The 15,376-nt window shown below is 51.7% G+C and overlaps 1 long non-coding RNA gene across 10 annotated transcripts in view; it reads left to right on the plus strand.

Moving 5' to 3' along the window:
* Positions 1–15,376, plus strand: part of LOC102554942 (uncharacterized) — a 106,332-nt gene that overhangs the window by 26,989 nt on the left and 63,967 nt on the right. For 8 of the 10 annotated variants that reach the window (XR_015686827.1, XR_015686825.1, XR_015686828.1 and 5 more), the window contains exon 2: positions 8,463–8,533. This is a non-coding gene — a long non-coding RNA (uncharacterized LOC102554942). Of the gene's footprint in view, positions 1–2,022; positions 2,201–8,462; positions 8,534–15,376 lie in introns of those variants that run through there. The other 2 variants (XR_015686829.1, XR_015686831.1) reach the window with 1 other exon arrangement.

Genomic DNA, 15,376 nt, shown 5'->3' on the forward strand with positions numbered 1-15,376 from the left:
TCTTGCTTAGACAAGCATGCCCTCTCTCCCACCTTCCCATTCTTGCTGTCCCCCTGAATGCAGGCTGCTTGCCTTATTGGGTTTGGAGCAGGGAACTGCACAGTGACTGCCTTGCTGTGCCTTCCCATCTCTGAGGTTTTTCTCCTTTCCTGGGAGCTAGCTGTGCAGCCTGGAGGTGCCTCCTTCACACTGACTCTCCCAGAACCTCGTCCATCTGAACAGAGGGCCTGTTCCTTAAGATGGGGAGGGAGGCATGTAAGAGAGTGGAGTGGGAAGGGCCTCAACAAATGGTTGGGGGAATGGAGTTATACTGCGGGTGCCTCCAGGCAGTAGGGATGGCCAGGGCAAAGCCCCAGTGCAGGGTCACTAAACCTGAACAAGGAGATGTGGGAACATAATGGCAGCTGCAGCCTCAGTGAGGGCCTTGATCTCAAAGGCGTTTTGAGCATACAAGAGGTGTGGGTTGAGGGGGGGGGGTTAAACCCTTATCCCACAGACCGGGAACCCAGAGCAGCTCAATCAGAGATGTGTGGATTGTTTTCTTGTCTCTGGATGGCACTGCTAACACAAAGAGTATGCGTCTGTGCCCATGCATTAGGCCCCCTCTTCTGCCAGCCCCCCTCCACTCCTCTCTCTCGTCTGTGGGACTCCAACACCTGGACAGGCTGATAGGGCCCCAGCTCTGTACCTGTCAGACCGCAGCCGCCTGCTACCGCTTATCCCTCTTATCCACGGCAGTAGCGCTAGGGCTGCTTCTTTGAGAAAAAGTAATTTATTTTCTAATTACAGAAGACGATGGGCCTGAACAAAAGAAAGGCAGCCTCCAGCACAGTCAGCAGGGCTGAGCAGGAGCTGGCAAAGTGTACGAAGCAGGGAAGCTAAGGGTTCTTCCAGCTAGCAGACAGTAGATGAGTTCGGCCCCTCACTGGTGACTGGGGGCTTCACGGGAATGTTTGCCCTGGGTGACGGGCCAGGTCTGTGGCCCTGCCCAGCTGCAGCTCCAATAACCACAGGCACTGGTGTTGGGAAATGTCTCCTCTCTTTTCTTTAGATTTTATTTTGTCTTATTTTATGAGTGTTTTGCCTGTTGTTCATCACATGTGTGCCTGATAATCATGGAGGCTGGAAGAGGGTATCAGATTCCTTGGAACTGGAGTTACAGAGGGACATGAACTGCCATGTAGGTGGTGGGACCTGAACCTGGGTCTTCCGCAAGAGCACTAGGTGCTCCTGACCATGTAGCCATCTCTCCAGCCCCACCCTGTTTCTTGTAGAGTTCTCTCAATCTCCTGTTTCATTTTCTCCCCAAATATACACTCCCAAGGGAAGGTGCCATCTGTCGCCTAGAGGATTTCTCGGGGAAGGGAACAGTACTGCAGGCTTCGTGGCTCAAACAGGACTCTGAGTATTAGCACGGCTCTCTTCTGTAGCTCTACCTTCCCTGGCCTCTATCCACGCATCCAGCCCTCCATCCGTGTGCTCTGTGCCCTGTAGAGATTCACAATGGCTGTGATTTAGTGGGGAATGAGTGAGTCCAGTTGTATAGCAAGGAAAAGTAAAAGAACACAGAACAGTGGATAGACAGCAAAATGACATCGGACGTGATGCCCAGACAATCTGGTTGGGAACCTGAAGCGGTCAGTTGGAGTTCCTGATTGAGAGTCTTGGTGGAGGGACCTCTCCATAGCTGAGCTTGTAACTTCTGGGTTCTGCCATGGGTACTTTTATACTATGGGATAAACAATAGTAGCAACACCTTTATGGAAATGGTTGAGCCATCTAGCTGGTCTCAAAGACACAGTGTTTTTAATACCTGCAGTTGCTTGCTAATTTCTCTACCTGTTACAGAGATAGGGGCCAGCCTGACCCAGGCTGACAGGCAGTCTTGGAGGACATGCGATATAAACATGTTTGGGTCTGAAGTGGGAAAGGACCAACTCTGCTTCCAGAAACAGTTCTTAGTGAGCTTAAACAACATATAACAATTTACCAGTATCTTACACCATCCATCCATCCACCCAGCCACCCGTCTGTCCATCCGTCCATCCACCTGTCCATCCATCCATCCGCCCGCCTGCCCATCTTTCTGTTCATTCATCCATCCTTCCATCCATCCATCTACCCATCCATCAATCATCTGTCCGTCAATCCACAGGAGTTATGAAGATGACAGACCCAGGATACAACGCACAGATTCCAGGTGAGGAATGCACTCTCCTTCACAGGGAGGGCTGTCAACAGAAAACTCTCAGTTCCCCAGGACCACTACATGAGGAGAAATTGCCTTGCCGAGGACACTACCTTCCCTTGGTGGTCCAGACCCTATGACAACGGTGTGAAACAGAGGCTTGGTCACCACAGCCTGCTTTGGGGCACTCCAGCCGCAAAAGTACTCTGACAGCCAAAGCTATCACTTCTTTCTTTGTCCTTCCACCTGTTCCTCCTGACTCCCACAAGGGGAGTCAAGGTCCCCTTTCATGAACACCTCACCATAGAGTTCCTTGTGGGGACCAAGGCGTGCTGTGGATGTTGCTGGCTTTTGCCAATGTTCATTGTTCAAGGATCTCAAAAGAAAGAAAGACCTGTCTCGATGGTGCCCAGATCTCAGGGATGGGTGATGCCTCACTTCTGACTAGCTCTGTTTGGCTTAGGTAACCACTCCATGAAACCAATCACTGAGCAGAGGAAGAGTCAGGAATCTTATTGGCTGATTCCTGGACTCCAGAGTTAGGGAACTCTCAGTGTGTATGTGTGTGTGTGTGTGTGTGTGTGTGTGTGTGTGTGTGTGTGTGTGTGGTGTGTATGTGTGTGTATACATGTGTGCATGAACCATGTGTTTTTACAGGTTGTGAGCATGGCCAATAGTCAGGAGGGCAGCCGTCCATCCCACTGGAGGCAGATTCTGTACCACCTGCCAGAGGCCACAGCTTTTCCAATTAGTCACCAGGGTGACACACTCCAAATCAAAGTGGACACTCCAAATGAGCCAATCAATAGCTCCATTTTCCCTTGCTGCCTGGGTGGGGAAAGAGTGCTAACTCATGAAGTCAGCCTCTCTCTCTCTCTCTCTCTCTCTGTCTCTCTCTTTCTCTCTCTCCATAAGAAACCCTAGAGAATTTCTCAGTTGTCCTTGGAGCTGACAGGTTCTCTTCCCCCAGCTCTGCCTTGGGATGTTTTAGAAAGTACCTGTGGGGCAGTCTGAGTGCCTCCAGTGCCTGGGCATTAGGTAAGGATGCTTCCTTGGTAGAGTGCCTGCCTCCCATGCACAAAGGCCTGAGTTTAATCTCTAGCCGTGGTGCACAGCTTTAATTCCAGGAGTTGGAGGTAGAAGGGTCGTAAGTTCAAGGTCACCCTCAGCTGCAGAGGAAGGCCAGCCTGGAAGAGAGTGAGAGCAGAGGTCCATGTTTACCTCTGCCTCTAAAGGGGTTCCCCTCTCCGGAACTCTTCTTGCTTCTGAATGGCCAATCTGCCCCTTGTCCCCAGGCCAGCCCACCTTTCTCTTCTTTATCTCAGAAGCAGGATATCTATGAGGAGCCACCTCACCTTACCCCTCCCTCTTGCCCTCTCCCGCTGAATTTCTACCTCTGACTGTCTCCTCAGGTCACCTGGTGGCCATCTATCCCAGTAAATCACAGTCCAGCTCTTCCCCACATTCCATGCTCCCTCATACCTTGAAAAGAGCCCCATATTTTATCCGGCCCAAGAGCTGAGTGTAGTGACCCCTCCCCAGGCTGGCTTCTTCTGTCCTCTGTCCCTTATGGCTGCCCCATGTGTTCAGTCTCCACTTTACATCTGCACGATGGCCACCACTCTTGCCTTCCACTGTGTGTGTGTGTGTGTGTGTGTGTGTTCTGGTACACAGGGAAGTCTCTGATCAGTCCTGGCATTCCCCGCCTCCCTGCTCCTCATCCCACCCCCACCTCCCCCCCCCCCCCATCCCTGTCCTCTACAGCCATGTTTAAGGTCCTATATAGTTGGAGAGGCTGTCTCCACCCCCAGCCCTCCTGTGCTGTCCCTGTGCTGTGCTGGAAGCTGCTCTCTGTTCTGTCTGTTTCCCAGCCCACCAGCATGCTTGGCTGTCTGAAGTGTACATTCAGCCTCCTGCCCCTGCTGAGATAACCCCAGGGAGCTGACTCTACCTCTGACCTGCTAAGCATACCAGGACCTCTGGAGTTGACCTGGTCTCCTTCTCTGCCCTGCATATTGCCACTTGGGCTGTGTTGTAGTCCAGTCAGGTCCCTGTCAGGCTTGAGGGTTCACCTGGTCAAGTTCTCCTATTCAGCCAGGCCTGCCTCACTCCTGTGACCCTGGCTAGCAGAGTGGAAGGTTTCTAACCACCAGATGACCTAGGACCTATGGCTCTGCAAGCTAGTAGCCCACTGGCCTGCTGGGAAGCTGCCTGGGAGTCCCCTACCTGTCCCTGAGTGCCTGCCCATCCTGCTTGGTCCCTGGCCCCTACTTAATTAACTCCCTTGGAGCAGCCAGCTGTTTCTTCTCTCCATCTCATCCCCATATTTTTCATGTCTAATCCACCAAGGAGATCTCCTGCAGGCTTTGAAGTCTCTGGGCACACGGATGAAGATGTCACCCTGGCATACATGTTGTGTTTCCTAATGAGCAGAGGTTTGATAGGCGTTCAGATGAAGGAAGCACTCCCCAGCCGCCCCTCTCCCTGGGTGGTAGTCCTGTGCCAGCTCCACCCTCTCTGGTCAAGACCCCGTGCCCAGCGACCAGGTCCAAAGACCCTGAGGAGGCAGAGGAGGAGTCTCTGTAGGTCAGGGAAGGGCAGAGATGTAGAAGGCCCCTGAGCAAGGGCCAATGGATGAGGCTCTGCATGGAAGGAGGGCAGCTTCTGAGGAGTGGGCAGGGTTCCTCATGCAGCCAGCATCCCCTCCGCCCTCTACCTGCGTCAGTGTCCCAGAACAGGGTACTGCAAGAGTGGGTCAACCACACCCACCCACCAGCTTGTGGGGCAAGCTCATGCTACCTGGTCAAGGCCAAAGACCCTCCCCCCACCCATTTCTTCATTGAAAGATGGAGCTGGTTTGGTGAGAAGTGGCAGGCACATGTCAACCTAAGTGTTGGAGGTTAAAAACATGTGCCCCTAGTCAGACTTAGTTAGAGGTCAGGCCCGACTAGGGTCCTGGAAGGCTTGGCCCTGTCCCTGACCCTGTCAGCTTTACTGTGACAGTGTCACGTTGCAATGACTTTCCTGTATTGTTGAGGAGGGGTAGGTGGAGCCTTTGAAAAAGCCAGTTTCGGGGATGGTCCTGTTGTCTCAGAACACCTCTGCCCTCTTCGTGCCATCAACCCTGCCATCCTTTCAACTTAATGCCACCTTCAGTGAGTACTAACCATCAGCCCAGGCCCTTTTCTGGGGGAACTCAGTTGCCATGGTGACACCCAAAAGGTAGACAATAGATCTGACATCCAGAAGTTGGAATGGAGGCCAGAGGGCTGGAGAAGCTCCCAGCCGTGGGGTGGCTTGTCAGAGATGAACTCACCATCGTACTCAACATACCCCAGCTGGACACCTTAGTCCTAGATCCCCCAGGCTATGTCTCTGATACATGTGGTCTCCTGCTTGTCAGCACGGCAGTTGGCATTGCTTGCTTGGGGTGAAATAACTGGCCAATCAACACCAAGTGGGGTCCTTAAAGGCCAACAGACACAAAAGGCTTGTCTCCCCCCACTAGCCATTGAGTGGGCCTCATGGGGCCTGGACGACCACTGCTTGGGACCTATGGGTCAGGGAGGAACTGACAGACACCCTGCAAGATGCTAGAGACCTGGGACTAGAGACAGCCTGGAAATAGTCTTGGGGCAGGATGGCCCAAGGGAGGCCTTTTTCTGTGAGGTTCTAGTCAGCCCCAAACTCTCACAGGAACTCACAGTACCCCAAACATCCAACCCACCTGGTTTTTCCCAAGCACTTCCTTTCAGTTTTACAAACCCTCTCAAAGGGAGATTTCTGTCACATATCAGAGACTGAGCTCAGAGAGGTTGGGAACAGGGCTGGGGTTGCACAGCATTGGTGTTTTCCCCTCAAATGCGTAATTTTGGCTAGATCCCCATTCAAGAGCTTCCATTTTGGAGGAGGAGGTTAATCAGAGACAGCTTACATGGCCCCCAAGAAACCCTGCTGGTGCTTTTACAAAGTTGGTAGATTCTGGAAGGGTGCTAAGAACTGGGGCTTGATCATTGCCCCCTGTGTCTGCAGTGTCCGGACTCGGCAACCTCTCAGGAAAAGATGAGTCCATTGCAATGTGCATCCTGCTTGTTTGAGCTCTTCTGAGTGCTGGGACAGCACTGGCTGATTGACAGGGAGTGATGGGGATATTCTCTCTCTGATAATTGAAAATCAGCAGAGTAACAAGCAGCAGCAACAGCCTCCAGCTCCTGACTGATGGCTGGCTCTGTCCCCTGGCCCTGTGTTAAAGAGTCTGATTCACCTCCATTTGCCTCTGGTAGACTCTTACCCACTGGCCCTTGGGTCCTAGGACAAGCTGGATGGGTTAGGGGCTTAAGAAACAAGGTATGATCATGCCCATTCTATCCAGTGGCATCCTCCACAGTAGCCTTGGCCTGCTGCTGTTTTCTTGCCACCTCTGGCACAGGTCTTGGCTCGCTGAGGTGGAATGAACCCCTCAGAAATGTCCACCTCTGGAAAGCCATCCTTTCGTTGGTCTAGCTTTATTGGTGTGTGCACCCCACACCCCAACCCCACTCAGACACTCCCCAGTCAGGTTCCCAGCAGGCTGTTCTACACTCTGGAAGCTCTCCCCTCTCAGCCCTGCTGCTCCTCCTGACACTCCCACTGTGGTCTGACCTCACCCATGACCTTTCCTCAGCCTGCCACCCACAGCCCTCCTGACTCAGGCTGTGCCATCCGCCTGTCACATGCTGCCTGCTCCCTGCTCTGGTTCCCAAACACTGAGTCATTGTGATTTCCAGAACACCTCCCTCTGTGCCTTCTGCATCGAAAGAGCTTTGGGCTCTCTGGGGAGCTGGACTTGCTGCCTCAGGCTGCCCTACTAGAAATCAGAAATGGCCTCCACTCGATGTTCAGCCCTGTATCTGCTGAATCCACCTTCAATTCTCTGCAGAGGCAAGTTCCTCTGAGCCTGGGACTGGCATGGGCCCCGTGGGCACACAAAGAGATTAGGGGAAGGAGAAGGCTAGTCCTCTCTCCAGTATAAAGTCTTGTCTGAGCAGAGGACAGAGCCCGAGTCAGGGCTTCTCCCTGCTTACAGACTCTTGTGATCTAAAGATGTGAGGCTTCTGTTGGCAAGTGGACACAAGCTCTAAAACAGACAAACAAAGGAAAGATTAAGAGGAAGAAATTGGTATAACTTAAAATAGCAGGTCAAACCAATCAATGGAGCCACCCATGCTCTGTGCTATAAAGGGCAATAGAGCTAGCATCGTATTCAGAGTCTCTGAAGCCAGACTCACTGGTCCTGAGAGAATCCACCGGACATCTGGGGAGCAGCGGCTCTGTGTTCTCCTCCTCATCCCAGGTCTTACCCACTGGCCTGGGAATATGGGGCAGCAGAGCTGGCTTTTGCCTGACTCTCTGAGATCTTAGGTTCAAGCTCCAGCATTACCTTGTCTCCACTTCCCAACCCCATTACACCAGGGTTTAGGGACAAAGCAATCAAACGAGCGCAGATACAGATGTACCATTCACAAAGAACCACAGATAGGACCACGTGTTTCCAACAACAACTTCCAGCACGCTCTTGTAAATGAACAGGGATGGGGTTGGGAGGCGCCTATGTTTTGGGGCTAATATTTGCTACAGTTTGGGGAGATGAAGATGACGTCAGTGAGAGGCAGAACCTAGGGCCAGGATTTGATGCTGGTCAACAAGGGGGCTTTACCATACCTGTATTTTGTCATGGAAAGGAAAGATGTAATTGCTTTAATTATAACATCCACAGGGCAGCAAGGTGTGGTCCTGCTTGGGTAGGTGGGCTGAGAGGACACAACGTCTCCATAAAGCATTTTCCAGTTTGAGGAGCTGGGGGGATGGCTCAGTGGCTGAGCACTTGCCTCTCAAGCATGAGAACTGGAGTTTGGATCCCTTGAACCCAAGGAAATGCTGGGCAGCCAAGGCAGTGTCTGTAATTCCAGTCTGGGAAGGTGGCAGCAATCAATACTCAGAGCAAGCTGGCTTGAGAGACTAGCTGTATCTATGAGCTCTGAGTTTGATTGAGAGCCCCTGCCTCAATGGTTAAGGTGGAAGAGCTATCAGAATGACTCCTGACATCAGCCTCAGGCCTCCAAACACAGGCACACATGCAAACATAGAAATGTGCATAGCACATTTGGATGGATATGTAAAATGAAAAAAAATCTTGCTAGTTTGCAAAGGCATCTCAGTAAGAAAGAATTATTAGACGTGGGGAAATTCTTCAATTTGGGAAACTGAAGAAGATGTGCTGTTTTTCTTATAACAGAGACCACAGGGGGCAGAACTGAAGATCCTCTGGACACAACACGGTCACTCCAAGTGCTGCCTGGCTTTGGGGTAAGGTCCCCGCTTTTCCCATGAGCTCGTGGAGGCTGGAGGAGGGGAGCTGTGCTGCTCAGCTTCACGGTTATGGACGGCACACGCTGAGCCCCAGGCTGTGCCCCATCTCCTCCACACCCCAGTGGGCAGAGGGCAGCATTAGTGGTTTGGATGCTAGGCAGCGGAGTCCATGTCTGTCTCTGCCACTGACTTCCTTTGATCATTTTTATTCTCGATAACAAGCAGAGCCGAGCTTTACCCAACACTTACCAGCCGCATCTCATTAATCTTGCAATAACCCCATGAGCCAGGTCACGCTAGATTGATTGCAGAAATAGATCCAATCAATGCCTCATTCCCCTGGACGCCCTCGCCTCTTCGTCATGCGATGCGAGGGCCTTCCGTGAAGGGGCAGCTCCAACTGGTTCTCTCCCTGGCTCAGGCCCGGTCTGTCACCTGTTTTGGCCAGCAGAATGTGACCAAGTGACACTTGGGGAATAGCCTTGATCTGCAGAGACCCAGTCTGTTCCTATTGCCTCGTGTGTCTGCCAGACTCCTGTGAGAACAGCATAGCTGGTTTGTAGGGGTGGAAGAGATACTGGTCAAGCCACCACCAGTCACTTGAAGCTGACTGCAGAGATAGCTGCACACCGACCGTGTGCTGCACCGTGCTGTGGTCTCTCCTTTCTATCCGTTAGACCTCTGGCACAGGGTTTGAGGGTCCACATCCTGCCTGGCCATTGTCTCCACATTCATCCCTGGACTCCGGGGGAGACTCGAATGTGAAGATGGGCTGAGGAGCCCCAGGGTCTCCCCACCCCTTATTTCCACTTTGCTTGCCCTCCTTCTGCAGGTCAGGCCGATTCTATGGAATCAGGTTGGCGAGAATCAGGACTTTACTGAGTAATTATAGGATTAGACATCCCCCTCGAAATTAAATGCTACCTCTTACCTTCCAGAGAAGACTCCCACCCCCCACCTGCTACCATGTAATTATCTGGTGAATTACTCTACGGAGGTCTCACGGTAATTATGCCAAGAGTCAAAAGCCAGCAATTGTTCCAGTCATTACAACGAGGAATTAGCTTTCATTGTGTGAGCCTGCAGTGCCACAGCTGGCTCCAGAAGCCACAGCCTCAGTGCAGGACCATACCTTAGTACAGGCTCAGTGGTGGACAGGCAAAGCCTGGGTCACAGCCCCTAGACAGCCCCACCCACCAGCCCCCTGTTCCCCAGGAGGGATATCTGTCCCCATGGAACTGGCTACTTGGAATAAGGATCCCAGGGATTTTCTGCCTCATTTAGTGCCATCAGCACTGAGGACTTGAGGGTCATGGTTATAGCTGATCTTCCGCTGTACCCCACTCAGTACTAGCATGAGGGAATGACACAGAGGACAGAAAGCATCTGTTTAGGAAGCATCGGTGTGCAGCCTCAGAGATGACCCAGTTGGTGTTTTAATTAGGTTTCTGCTGCTGTGATATAACACCACGGGCAGAAGCAAGTTAAGGAGGAAAGGGTTTATTTGACTCACAATCCATTGTTGAGGGAAGCCTGGGCAGCAACTCGAGGCAGACACCTGAGGCAGGAACTAAAGCAGAAGCTATGGAGGAACACTGCTAGCCGGCTTCCTCCCCATGGTTTGCTCAGCCTGCTTTCTTATAGCACCCAGGGTCATCAGGGTTGGCATTGGCACAGAGGGCTGGAGCACCCACGTCAATCAAGAACATGCTCTGCAGATGTACTCATAGGCCAGTGTGTGCGGAGGTACTTTTTCATTGAGTTTCCCTCTTCCCAGATGACCCTAGCTTGTGTCAGTTGACAAAAACATTTTACCAACACAGTTGGTAAAGTGCTTACTGTACAAGCGTGAGGGCCTGAGTTGAATTCTGGAAACCAACATAAAAAAATCTGGGAGTGCTGGTATATTCTTGTAGTCCCAAATCTGGGGAAGAGGAGACAGGGGGATCTCTGGAACTCACTAGTCATCCCGGCCAGCCTAATCAGTGAGTCTCATGCCAGTCCCCCTCTCAAAAAGCAAAGTGGATGGCTCCTACTAAAACCACCCGAGGTGGACCTCTGGCTTCTACATAGTACACACTCACACACTCATACATACTCACACACACTCACACTCATACACATTCACACATATACACACATACTCATACATATACACACACTCATACACATTCACACACAGTCACTCATACATACACACTCACACACATACACACACCCACTCATACATGCACACTCACACACACGCCCACACTCTCATACACACTCATACATATACATACTCACACACACACACAAACTCATACACACGTATACACACATACATACACACACATACACACGCACACACACACATGAGTGAAATCACAGAAGTAGTGACTTACGCTAACAGTCATTTATTCTGAGCATGCTCAGAATGACCTGCTTCAGTATCTAGGAGGATGTTAAGAATAAGGGCTTGAGGTCACACCACCCTCAAGTTCTGTTTGCTTTCTGCCTCAGTGTTCCAAACTGCACCATTGACTAAACCAACTAGCAGACTTCAGGGTTTTGTGGCTGAGTCGGGTGCAGAGTGAACACTAGAGTGAAGTGTGTTGTGCAGGAGCTGAGCTCTGACAGGTGCGGCTCGGGGTGGGAATGGTCTCCACTCGCTCATCTGCCAAGACTGGGAGGAGTGGTCACAGGGTGACCCAGAGCGAGGTGATATGGAGAAAGAAGACTCTGACGGGCATGTGCCTGACCTGCCACTTTCAGAAGAACTGAGTGAGACAAAGTCTCTTTGCCTGATTCCCCACAAAGCTGGGTCTGTGACGCCAGGTATGAGGCCCCAGTCTCCTGAGAACACAGGATTAGCTAGACCTGTGGTAGAGACAGTTCTGGAGTAAGCCCCAGGCCAAGGACCTCACTGCTGTAACCTAGTTCCTAGGTCAAGCCCTGACTCTCTAGCTCGGTGCTGTGGGAAGGTGACTTTGGCTGTTTGAGTCCTTGAGTGGAGACCTGTATGTACCTCTGGAGGCTGTTGAGAGAATTCATCATGCATGCAGATGATGGATGTATCGGAAACAAACAAACAAACAAACAAACAAACAAACAAACAAGAACCCTCAGACCAGGGTTTACACAGTCAAACCCAGGAGTCCCTCTGTCCCTTCCAATCTGGATCTGGTCCACTAGCCTCTCAAATCCCCTGTTATATAGGTTCCCATTGAGTCTGGCCAGGGAGGAGGGGCTACTCCAGAGCCTACTGGGAGCGGACTTCTGGTCTGTGGTTCTCCTTTATCTCAGGCCATAGGTTCCCACTCCCAAGGATACAAAGATAATATGGCGTGGTTCCGTGTTATCTTGCTGCCCAGTTGTCCTGCACGCGTGGCTTTGTTTCAGCCTCCTCCTTCCGGGCTTCTCTCCCCTCCCCCATCTGCACCTGTCAATCTTGGGCCCTCCACTCTCCTCGGAGCAGGGACGTTCTGAGCTGCCTGTGGTCTGCGAATGGCAATCTGAAGAACCCCGCTGAGCCGCGCTCCCTTTCAATCCACTCTCCGGCTCCGTAGCTGCAGCATTGTAGTCTGGCTGAGACACGGACTGAATGAAGCAGCCGCTCAATTCGAGCCTGCTACAAAGGGAGTATTTTGATGTTTTCATTTCTTTCTAGTTCAATAATTCGAGAAAACACATGGATTCGGTGCGGGTTCCAACAGGCTCTCTCTAACTACTTTAAAAACTTTGTGTTGGTTAAAAAGTATATAGAAAAAGGGAATCGATCCACAGCGAGAACTTGGGGTGGGGGTGGGTGCTCTGCGACCCCTCCCGCTCTGACCTGAATTTTTCATTCAGTCTAGGGAGCTACCATCCTTATGTCTTACCCAGGCCGGGGAACAAAGAGGCAAACACGGGATCCCGCCCATGCGCTGAATTGCTCTCCATGGTCCTGAATGGACCCAATGACGACCCCCACCCCTGTCCCCAACCTTGCCCCCTTCGTGCTCAGCAAGAGGCTAGGGTCTCTCAACACAGACCTCATCTGAGTTGGGTATTAGAGACATATCTTGCAAACAGAGACGTCCCGGATGTTCAGCTCACTCTACAGGGCACAGCACAGGAAGAGCCCTGTAGGAGAGCAACTAGGCTATGGGAGAGAGCACAGAGAGATGACTTCTGAGAGAAGGGGTGTCCCGAGTGACAGCTAGCAGTGTGAGAACTTGGGCATGTATGAAGAGAAACTGGAGAGTTTCAGAATGAGGGACCCCACGTCCAAAGGCAAAAACGAGTAAGGGCTGCGCTCTGCAGTCAAACACACAGGCCCTGAGATCATCTGTGTCCTCTCTGGTGGGTGTGATCCTAGGCAAATGACCCCCTTTCTGTGATTCCATTTACAAAATATTCTGTAGCTAAGAATATCAGACGCTCTCAGAGGACTGTGCTGAGGAGCAAATGCTTCCAATAAAGGTCTAGTGCACAGAATAGAGGCTGGAATGCAGCAAATGTCACCACCACAGGGCTCTCTGACAGGGCTGGGGGAAAGGGAGATGGCTAGAGCAGAGTCTCCAGGGAGAAGCCTCTGAGGAGGAGGAGGAGGAGGAGGAGGAGGAGGAGGAAGAGGAGGAGGAGGAGGGGGAGGAGGAGGGGGGGAGGAGGAGGAGGAGGGGGAGGAGGAGGAAGAGGAAGAGGAGGAGGAGGACTTGCTTGATGTGATTCAGTCCTCTGAGGGAGGCCATGTGGAGAACGAGTGTGTGTGTGTGTGTGTGTGTGTGTGTGTGTGTGTGTGTGTGTGTGTGTGTGCTGCAGAGCTGAAATGGGCGTGTTGTACCTGTGCTTTGAGGGGTGGTTAGGTGTGGATACTCAGGCAGGAGCAGATGCTGGGCCCCTCCCACACAGCTAGCCTGGTGCTGTGAACAAGGGACTGTTCACCGTACCTTTTGTGCTGGGTCCCCCATACACTCCCAAGAAGGAAACCTTTGTGAACCCAGCACGCATCCAATCCTCCCTCTGAAGTGTGCAGGCATATATAGATACACGGAGTGTTTGTTTTATAAAGATGGGATTGAGTGAATGTTGCACACTTATCTCCAAATTGCTTTTCACATTCCACAATACCTTGTGGAAATCTCCTGAAGCTACGGGAAGAGGGTTAATTAAACTCTGCAGGCTGTAGATATTCCACTCGAGGCTGTGACATCACCTGCCTTCCCCGTCTGGCCCCGTCAAGTCTCCTTCCAATGTCGCCTCGGCCCCTCTCACAACTTGTCCCACACCTCTGGAAATCCAGCCTCTTCACCCAGCCGGACTCCCAGACTATTCACAGGTCTGTCTGTGGGACTTCAGGGACCTGGGCTGAGTCATGGGGCAGGGCTTAGCCTTACAGTATGGGAGTCTAGGAAGGCTTGTGGCAGTGCCCTGTGTTAGGTACCTTGAGCTGGCTAGAGACCTCTGTGTAGATGATCATACGAAGTAGAGACCCTGTCCCAGAGCTTTTCCCTGTCTTTTGTGTGGTGGGTTTATATATGTGAATGTACTATGTACCCATGCTTGTGGAAGTCAGAGGTCCACCCCTGGTGTCATTTCTTTGGGTCTGTTAACCTTGTCCACCCACTCCCCAACAGGATTTCTCATTGGCCAGGAACTAGTTTATTGCCAGTGACCCCCAGGAATCTCCTTGCCTGGGCTTCTCCCACTCTGGGGTTATATGTGAGGCTCACGACTATACCAGGCTTTTTACTTTTTAATTTTTCTTGTGAGTTCTGGATGTTTCAGGGCGTTCGGGTAACTTGGGTCCTCATACTCACTGAGCAAGTTCTTTGCTTAGCCCTGCCTCATCCTTCTTGGTCCCAGGCCCCACACTAGGGCTTTTCTTTTTCCACTGCAGACCCACCCCGCTTCCCTCCCTATTGCTGCCCCATTCATTTCCCTTTCTCTCCCTTTCCAAGCCTCTGGAGCCTGGGGGCTCCACGGCTGGGTCCCTCTGGAAGCAGCTAGGGAGAAACAAAGGTATTGGCCACAGCAATGGTTTCCGGTTTGCCCTAGGGCCAAGTCTCTGCTCTGTATGTGTGTGTGTGTGGGGGGGGATGGGGATGGGAGGAGTGCAGGGTGTGTGTGTGGTGTGGGAGGGTGGGGGAATGTGGGAGGGGTGAGGGGGTGAGGGTGGTGTGTGTGTGTGTGTGTGTGTGTGTGTGTGTGTGTGTGTGTGTGTGTCTTGCTGTGGACATTAGAAAGGCTTCCATGCTTTGAATTCTGGTGCGAACCCCAGTCCCTCACACCCACTCCACCCTGCCCTCAGTCTTTGTTTCCATTCTGGAGACAACAGTTCTGAGATACGCAGTGCCTTGCTGGGTCCCCAGGTTCCCTCCTAGAACTGCCTGTTGTAGGGGACCTTCTAGGTCCTCTGATCAGAGATCTTAGTTCCCACCAGCTACAGATAATGGTGTCGATGAGTCCAGTAGCAGGAGCCAGACAGGGTCATGCCTTGAGCTGTCAGCTTTGCTTTACTTTTAGGGTGATCTGGCTTTAATGTGTGCAGCAGTGAGTTTCTCACATGACTGGGAAATGGTTTCATTGTCAGAGAACCTACGTCATGTAGATGAGGGGACACATAGGTGTCAGGTCTGTGGATGAGAGGGTTAGGGGACTACTGGCTACAAACCTGCCAGATTACAGCTGTGGATTACACCCATGCCCTCCCCCATACTGATTTTTTATTTTTCTCCCATTCTGACTTTTTACTTTTTGAAAAGCTGCTGTGTTGTGAAATATTTCCAGAAAACAAACCTGAGTTATCTGGATCCTTAAAAAACAAAACAAAACAAAAAACAAACAAACAAATAAACAAAAAACCCCAGAGAACTCAGC

Source organism: Rattus norvegicus, chromosome 4, assembly GCF_021556685.1.
Source record: "Rattus norvegicus strain SHRSP/BbbUtx chromosome 4, alternate assembly SHRSP_T2T, whole genome shotgun sequence".
NCBI lineage: Eukaryota > Metazoa > Chordata > Mammalia > Rodentia > Muridae > Rattus > Rattus norvegicus.